This window comes from Macaca nemestrina, chromosome 11, assembly GCF_043159975.1.
Source record: "Macaca nemestrina isolate mMacNem1 chromosome 11, mMacNem.hap1, whole genome shotgun sequence".
In the NCBI taxonomy this organism is placed as follows: Eukaryota; Metazoa; Chordata; class Mammalia; order Primates; family Cercopithecidae; genus Macaca; species Macaca nemestrina.
In genome coordinates this window covers 112721744-112731483 of record NC_092135.1, presented here as the reverse complement: position 1 = coordinate 112731483, position 9740 = coordinate 112721744, and the positions used below count along the sequence as shown (strand labels likewise).

At 37.4% G+C, this 9740-nt stretch overlaps 1 pseudogene; it reads right to left on the bottom strand.

The window, feature by feature from the left end:
• Positions 1 to 8289: 8289 nt before the first annotated feature.
• On the bottom strand, positions 8290 to 9394 carry LOC105481332 (alpha-endosulfine pseudogene; annotated as a pseudogene).
• Between the last annotated feature and the right edge of the window lie 346 nt (positions 9395 to 9740).

Genomic DNA, 9740 nt, shown 5'->3' with positions numbered 1-9740 from the left:
TTTCTCTTGCCATGTATTTCATTGCCAACAATGGTGACTCTGCAATCAGAATTTAGTCAGCGATATTTTTGATTCATGAAGCAGAATGGCATGTATTTTGCTCTTCTGTAGTAATATTGGTTCTGCAGGGCAGATGGTAGTATAATATTTATTTTTCTGAGTAAACTAAGCAGACATGAATCAGAAGACACATGGGAAGGAAATAAATGTTCTTCTGAGACACTGTTTTGCAAAGCCTCTTTTTGACAATAACCACGCTTTACATCTCTGTCCTTTACAATATTCTGTAATTTCTAATATACCGTAAAATAAATGTATGCTTTCCTTTTAAAGACAGCAGTTGTAGGTTCTGCTATCAATCCCTCAAGTTAAAGTATATTGTGTGATCGGAAGCAGAGTGATAGAGCAGCAAGGGCATTAGCTGCACGTTTTGGAAGTTCTGGATTGAATCCCCACTGGGTCATTTACTGTCAACTTGAACAAGGCTTTTTAGAGTCTCATTTTCTTGACTTGTATTACAAAAATAATAATCTTTAACCATCTTGTGGGGTTACTTTGAGCATCAAATAAGATAATGCCTGTATAAATTATTAGGTTCTCCATGGATATGCAGGACTATAATTTAAGACATTTTTGACACCAAACTATCCATTATTCAGAGCTTTTCTACCTAAGGACAAAAAAGCTGATGGATGTACTTGACCAAAGCAAACAGTTTTTGGCTGTCATGAGAAACAGGAAGAATTTTTGACATAAAATAAATCTGACATCTTGGAGGTGAGTAGCATCTTCAGGAACTCCCTAGTTCTGAGATGTAGACTTGCAATAATTATAATATTACTGTCAGAATATTTACAACCTATCTAAATTTTAAAATATTTTAACACATTTTAATGGATACATAATAAATATACATAATTATGGGGTTCATGTGATATTTTGATAAATGCACACAATGTATGATTAAATCAGAGCATTTGGGATATTCAGTTCTCAAATATTTATCATTTCTTTGTGTTGGAAATATTTAAAATCTTATTTTCTAGCTATTTTGAAATATATAATACATTATTGTTAACTATCACCCTATCATGCTATCAAACACTAGAATTTATTTCTTCTATTTAATTGTATGTTTGTACCCATTAACCAACCTCTCTTTACACCCTTATCCCACTTCCCAGCCTCTGGTAATCATCATTCTAATCTCTGCATCTGTGATTTTCACTTTTTTAGCTCTCACATAAGAGCATGTGATATTTGTCTCTCTGTGCCTGGATTATTTCACTTAACGTAATGACCTCCAGTTTCATCTGTGCTGCTGAAAATGACAGTATTTCATTCTTGTTTATGGCTGAATAGTATTCCATTTTCTATACATACCACATGTTCTTTATCTATTCATCCACTGATAGACACTTTGGTTGATTCCATATCTTGGCTATTATATGAATAGTGCTGCAATATACATGGAGGTTCAGGTATCCTTTGATATCCTGATTTCCTTTCGTTCAGATAAATATATAGTAGTGGGATTGCTGGATCATATGATAGTACCATTTTTAGTTTATAGAAAAAAATCCATACTGTCTTCCATAATGGCAATAATAATTTACATCCCCACCAACAGTATATAAGAGTTCCTTTTTCTCCACAACTTCACCAGAATTTACTTTTTGTCTTTTTGATAATAGGCATTTTAACTGGGGTGAGATGATATCTCACTGTGGTTTTGATTTGTATTTCCCTGATAAGTGATGTTGAGCATTTTTCCACCTATCTATTGGCCATTACTATGCCTTCTTTTGGAAAATGTCTATTTAGATCCTTTGCCTAGTTTTTAATGGGATTAGTTGAGTTTTTGCTGTTGAGTTGTTTGAGTTCCTGGTATATTCTGGATACTAGCTCCTTGTCAGATGAATAGTTTGCAGTTTTTTCTCCCATTCTACAGGTTCACTTTCTTGATTGCTTCCTTTGCTGTGCAGAAGCTTTTTAGTTTAATATAGTCTCATTTGTCTATTTCTGTTTTTGTTGTCTGTGCCTTTGAAGTCCTAGCCATAAAATCTTTGATGAGACAAATGTCCTGGAGTGTTTTCTTCTACTAATTTTGTGGTTTCAGATCATACTCTTAAGGCTGTAATACTTTCTGATATGGTGGGAGATAGGGGTCTAGTTTTGTTGTCCTGCAGATTGATACCCAGTTTTCTCATCACCATTTTCTGAAGAGGAGGTGTTTTCCACATTGCATGTTCTTGGTGCCTTTGTTGAAAATCAGTGGGCTGTACATATGTTGATTTTCTTCTAGGTTCTCTATTCCATTCCATTGGTCTATATGTCTGTTTTTATACCAATACGATGCTACTTTGATTACTATAGTTTTGTGATATATTTTGAAGTCAGGTAGTGTGATGCCTCCAGCTTTTTAATTTTTGCTCAATATTTCTTTGGCCAGTTAGGGTTCTCTGTGGTTGCATAAAAATTTTTAGTTTTTTTTTTCTATTTTTTTTTTTTGAAGAATGCCATTGGTATTTTGATAGGGTTTGCACTGAATCTATAGATTGCTTTGGGTAGTACTGTCATTTCAATAATATTAATTATTCTAATCCAGGAGCATAGGGTGTCATTGTGTTCTCTTCAATTTCTTTCATCAATGGTTTATAGTTTTCATTGTACAGGTCTTTCACATCCTTAGTAAAATTTATTCCTAGGTATTTTGTGGGGGGGTTTTGTAGCTATTATCATTGGGATTACTTTCTTGATTTCTTTTTTATGCTAGTTTGTTATTGGTGTATAGGGATGCTACTGATTTGTGTATGTTGATTTTGTATCCTACAACTGTACTGAATTCATTTATCAGTTCTAAAAGTTTTCTGGCAGAGTCTTTAGTTTTTTTAATATATAAAATCATGTTGTCTGCAAAGAGGAACAGTTACTCTTCCTATTTTCCAATTTTGATGTCTCTTTTTTGATTTGTTTGTCTTGATGTCTATTTCTTTTTCTTGCCTGATTTTTGTGGCTAAGACTTCCAGTAGTATTTTGAATAAGTGTTGTGAAAGTGGGCATCCTTGTCTCATTCCAGTTCTTAGAAGAAAGGCTTTTCAACTTGTGCCCATTCAGTATAATGTTAACTATGAGTTTTTCATATATGGCCTTTATTATGTTGAGGTATGTTTCTTCTATGCCTAATTTGTTGAGTGTTTTTATCATAAAGGGATGTTGAATTTTACCAAATGCTTTTTCTACATCTATTGAGATGATCATATGGTTTTTCTCCTTCAATCTGTTGATATGATGTATCACATTTATTGATTTGTGTATGTTGAACCATCCTTGTGTCCTTGGGATAAATTCCATTTGATCATCATGTATTATCTTTCTGATGTATTGTTGAATTTAGTTTGCTTTAGTATTATTTTGTTGAGGATTTTTGTGTCTATGTTTATCAGGGATATTAGCCTGTAGTTTTCTTTTTTTATTGTGTTCTTATCTGGTTTTGGTATCAGAGTAATGCTGACCTCAAAAAATACATTAGGATTTCCTCCTCCTTAATTTTTAAAGAAATAGTTTGAGAAGAATTGGTGATAGGTCTTCTTTATAGGTTTGGTAGAATTCAGTAGTAAAACCATCCTGTCCTGAGCTTTTCTTGATGATAGACTTCATTACTGATTCAATCTCTTTACCTCTTATTGGTCTGTTCAGATGTTCTTTCTTCCTGATTTCATCTTGGTATATTGTATGTCTCTAGGAATTTATTCATTTTTTTAGGTTCTCCAATTCGTTAGCAGATAGTTGTTCATAATAATCTCTAATGATCCTTTGTATTTTTGTGTTATAAGTTGTAATATCTCCTTCTTTGTTTCTGAATTTATTTGGATCTTCTTTTCTTGGTTAGTCTAGCTAGCAGTTTGTCAGTTTTATCTTTTCAAAAACAAACTTTTTGTTTCACTGATCCTTTGTATCTTTTTTAGACTCTATTTTGCTTATTTCTGTTTTAATCTTCATTATTTCTTTCCCACTACTAACTCAGGGTTTGGTTTGTTCTTACTTTCTTAGCTATTTGAGACGTATTGTTACATTGTTAATTTGAAATTTTTCTACTTCTTTGATAGGTGTTTATTGCTATAAACTCTCTTAGCACTGCTTTTGCTGTATCCTATTAATTTTGGTATGTTGTGTTTCTGTTGTCATTGTTTCCTTAATTTCTTCATTGACCTAGGGGTCATTCAGGAGCTTTTTGTTTAAATTCCATGTATTCGTATAGTTTCCAAAGTTTTCTTGTTACTGATTTATAGTTTTATTCCACTGAGGTCTGAGAAGATACTTGATATGATTTAGATTTTAAAAATTTTTTGATACTTGTTTTGTGGGCTAACATGTAGTTTATCCTGGAGAATGTTCCATGTGCTGATAAGATGGATGAAATGTCCTATAAATGTCTGTTAGGTCCATTTGGTCTATAGTGCAGATTAAATTTGATTTTTTTTAAATTTATTTTCTGCTAGGTGATCTGTTCAGTGCTGAAAGTGGGGTGTTAAAGTCCTCACCTATTATTTTTTTATTTTTATTTTTTTTGAGACAGAGTCTTGCTCTGTCGCCCAGGCTGGAGTGCAGTGGCCAGATCTCAGCTCACTGCAAGCTCCGCCTCCCGGGTTCACGCCATTCTCCTGCCTCAGCCTCCCGAGTAGCTGGGACTACAGGCGCCCGCCACCTCGCCCGGCTAGTTTTTTGTATTTTTTTAGTAGAGACGGGGTTTCACCGTGTTCGCCAGGATGGTCTCGATCTCCTGACCTCGTGATCCACCCGTCTCGGCCTCCCAAAGTGCTGGGATTACAGGCTTGAGCCACCGCGCCCGGCCGTCCTCACCTATTATTATGTTATGCTTTATCTCTCTAACTCTAATAATATTTGCTTTATATATCGGAGTACTTCAGTGTTGGGTGCATATATATTTACATTTGTAATATCCTGTTGCTAAATTGATCCTTTGTCATTATATAATGACCTTCTTTGTCTCTTTTTATGTTTTTTGACTTAAAGTCTATTTTGTCTGATATAAGTATAGCCATTTGTACACAATTTTGGTTTCCATTTGTGTGTAATATCTTTTTCCATCCCTTTACTTTTAGTTTATGTCTTAAGAGGCAAAATGAGTTTCTTGTAGGCAGCATATAGTTGGGTCTTGTTGTTGCTTTTAATCCATTCAGCCAATCTATATCTTTTAGTTGGGGAATTTAAACCATTTACATTGAAGGTTGTTAGTGACATGTGAGGACTTACTCCTGTTATTTTGTTGAATTTTTTTCTGATTTTTTAAATATCCTTTGTTTCTTTCTTCCTCTTTTACTTCCAGTTTTTGTTGTTGTTGTTGTTGTTGTAGTTGTTTCCTGCCATTGGAGGAAGCAGCCTGAGTCCCTTACCTGATACAGATGCCAGTGTCATGTTTCTTGAACAGCTTGCTGAACCAAGAGCCAAATAAACCTCTTTTCTTTATAAATTATTCAGCCTCAAGTATTTCTTTATAGCTGCACAAATGGACTAAGACAGGCTCTCTTAAGCATTTATTTTAACACTGGTCTAATGATGATGAATTCCCTCAGTTTTTGCTTGTCTGGGAAAGACTTTATTTCTTCTTCAGTTTTGAAGGATAGGTTTGTTGCATGTAGTATTCTTGGCTGACAGGTTTTTTTTTTTTCCTGCACTTTGAATATATCATTCCAGTTTCTACTGGATTTATGTAAGGTTTTTGTTAAGAAATCTGTTGTTAGTCTGATAAGGATAATTTTATGTGAGACTTGACACTTTTCTCTTGTTTTTAGAAATCTTTGTCTTTTTCTGACAGTTCGATGATAATGTGTCTTGGGAAAAGATTTTTGAGTTGAATCTATTTAAGAATTTTTGAGCTTCCTGTATCCAGATGTCTATATCTATTACAGATATTTTCAGATATTATTTCATTATATAGGTTCTCTGTATTTTGCTCATCTTTTCTCCTCCAAATCATGCCACATTTGAATAGTCACTTTACAGTGTCCCATATCTTATATAGACTTTCTTCTTCTTTTTTAAAAGTTCTTTTTCTTTGTCTGGTTTATTTCTATACACCTGTTTTCAACGTCAAAAATTCTTTCTTCTGCTTGACTTCATCTATTGTTGAGCTCTCAGGTGCATTTTAAAAATTTCATTGATTAAATTATTCAGTTCCAGGATTTCTGTTTAGCTTTTTTATAACTTTTTTTGAATTTCTCATCAAGATCATGACTTTTTAAAGTTTACATACGTAATAATATGACATATCTATGTGTAACATTGCTAGGACCATTGAAGAAACTATACAATGATGTTCAACATTTTCCCCTTCCCATATGGACTTTAAATTAAGGGTGATAGCATGAGGAAATGGAGCCAGAAACACAGAAATTATATACAAGTAACAGCCGAGGAGTCTAGGGGCCAGAGACTCCAGGGATACTGCTCTCTTCATTCCTTCCTCACCAACTTTCTCCTGTCCAATCTGAATGACAGCCTGACAATTGAATGGCCAGTCAGAAGAGAAGTACATACATACCTTATCCCCCTATATGCACATCAGTAAGTTCTTCAGTCATTCTCATTGGGCCAAATGTTTAGCATATTGGAATTTGTGATATAAGAGGGCAAGGGAGGATTACAGAATCTTGCTCTCTTGAATAGTTAGTTCTCACCCTGGCCTTCTCTGTTACAACTAGCAGGTTGTATTCAGTAAGATTCAGTCCAAGCTGGCGAACTAGACTGTAGATGCTGGTCACTTTCAAGTCCTTTCCTCCTCCTGTTCATGAATCACCATCATTGCTGCTTCTCCACATCACACAAGAGCTGGGTTGCCGAGTTCTGGGAAGGCAGAGATTTCTCAGTCTTCCTCATCTCCCTAAACACTCTCCCCAGCTTCCTCCAAGGTGAATCATCTCCTAAGTACCTCCTCATCCAGCTCCACTGTAGTACTAAGCCCCAAAGGCTAGTTCAGTTTATCCCTTTTCTTCCTCTTTCCCCACAATACACCTGGTGTCATATTATATCTGACTGCATATGCATACGTGATTGAGCATGTCTTCCCAGGTGCACAGTTCTGCTGCCAGAGCAGCTTTTAAGAACCTAAGGCCCCAATGTAGACTGGAAAAGTGGGCTGCATCAGAGGCAAGAAGCTTCCATGGCTAGCTGCTGCTGCTTCTTCTTCTTCTTTTTTTTTTTTTTGACCCTCAAGACCATGCCCTACATGAGGTTCAGGTTCACTTGCCTGAATTTGTAATTCCCAAATCTCAACTTTCTCTCTCGTCATATAGCCCTCAAATGGTTCCCCTGTGTAATACTTTTGCAGTATTTCATAGCACCACAGTATTACTTCATCACCTGTTGCTTTCCTCACTTTTAATTTTACAATGAGCAATACAGAGTTTTTCTGCTGGAAGTTATAGGGCTTTAGAATCGGAATCAATCTTGTATATATTTAACTATATTTTAGTGATGAGGAAATCAAAATCCAGAGAGGCTAAATGACTTAAAGGTTATACATGAGCTCTGCTAAGACAAAGTAGAACTAGAACCCAGATGCCTTGACTCCTAAACCAGTGCTTTTCCCGTTATCCCACAATACTTTCAAAAGCAACATACTGGAAGAGAGTGAGAGAAAAAGTACCCATTTTCTGTGAGTAATATTCATCAATCTTTAAATTATTTAAGAGCCAGGGCAAACTGCAAGAGATACTAAGTAAAGGGGACTAAGTGGGCATTGTAGTTTTAGGCAAGCAAGTCTGTCTTTCTTTTTAAGGATTTTCTAAACCTGCCATAATGGAAACATGAAGCAATAGCAGCATAAGGGACAAAACACGTAGAAGCACAAAAACATGTCTCATTTAATCTACCTTTCTCAGCTACGTCAGGTTAGCTTTTGGATGTAAAACCTGCCATATTATTCCCAAGGCTCAGCTTAATCAATTTTGGGATATTCTCCTCCAAAAGGAGAAATCACATCTCTCCAGTTTCTCACAAAAGAGAAAGCATTTGCAGCATTATCCAATCTTAGTCTTTCCTATTTCTGGGCCCTACCTGTACTATAGGGAGGATGTAGGAGTCTCAATTTAACCAAAGAAATGGACTCAGAGCCCCCCCTTAACTTACATTACCTTCTCAGCAGCCACTAGGAGAATCAATCATTTCTGCCTAGAAACTGAGATCTGACTAGGTGCCCATTTCATCCCTGCCTATAATACATAAACATCCAGTGGGGTGAGGAGTAGGAGGAGAGGGCAGCCTGGGTTACCCTGTAAGCTTGCTGGTGATAACCAAGGACTTTCTCTGGGGCAGAATGTGGTCACTAGTCACCAGATTCTTTTTTGGTTCTGCACTTGGCAGCTGCTTATTCTTCATCTTGGCTTTGGCCATGTTGTAGTCTCCTGAGACAAAGTGCCTTTCCCTTTCTGTGATCTCTTCATGAGGAAGTCGGAGCCTCTGGGCTCTTGTCCTAGGCTTGGGTATTTGGACTTTAGCTTTGGCTCCTCAACTCTCTCAGAGAGAGTATCTTCTTTATCCTGCATCTTCGTTTCTCCTTGCTGGTCTTCTCCACAGGGTTCTGTCTTTCTTGTTACTGGGATGTGGTGGGACTGAGTCTGTGGAGTGTAGGAGGGCCCAGAAAGTCAACCTGACAAGGGAAAGGGGAAGGGAAACGGGGACAACCTATGCTGCTGCTTTGGCTCCTGTCACTAAGGTTGCTCAGTCAAAATAGCCATAAATTGTTTTTCTGATTTATTTGTATTGTTTATCTGTATTCTCTTGCATCTCACTTAGTTTCTTTAATAAATTATTTTGAATAATTTTCCAGGCATTTCATAGATATTCTTTTCTTTGGGATCTTTTACTGGAGAAGTGTTGTTTTTCATTTGAGGCATCATGTTTCCTTGCTTTTATATATTTCTTGTGTCCTTATGTTGATATCTGTGCATTTGGTATGACTTACTCCTTTGAATTTTATGGATTGGCTTTTGTACAGAAAGACTTTTTTCTATAGATGTATCTATAGCATTGGTTGGGTAGGATGACTTGGCTTTGATTCTGAGTGGCTGCAGTAGTATAGTGTCTGTATAATTTTTTCTGCTATAATCAGTGTATGTGAGTTCCTCAGTGGCTTAGGTTGCAGTTGTTAGCAGTCTATGGTGAGGTTTTGCACAGGACAGGGATGACAGGAGGGCCAGTCCTTGGATATCAGTGGTGGCAGCAGCTAGCTGGGTGTGCAGGTCTTCAGGTCCCTAAGTAGTGTGTGTGCCAGCAATGGTGGGCCTAGGCAGACCAGTCCTTGGGCATCCAAGTAGCTTGCTTGGGTGCTGGCAGTGGTGGGCCAGGTGGGCCTTTTGTTCCTGGATGGCATGCATGGCATTGGTGGTGGTAATTGTGGCAGCAGGCCAACCTGAGTGGCATGCACAGGTGCCAGCAGTGGTGGTGGTAGGCTGGCTGAGCTGGTCACCAGGCCCCAGGGAGGTTCATGCGGGTGCTAGTAGTGTGGGCGGAGTGGCCTCATTTCTCATGTCCCTAGACAGTGCATGTGTGCACTGGTGGCAGCAGGCAGGGCAGGCCTACTCCCAGGCCCCAAGGCAGCATGCACAGACAGCAGTGGTGATGGAGTGGGACTGTCCTCAGGACCCCCAGTAATGTGTGCAGGTACTGAAGGCCACAAGTAGGGCAGATTGATCCCTGGGCACCTGGATGACATGCTC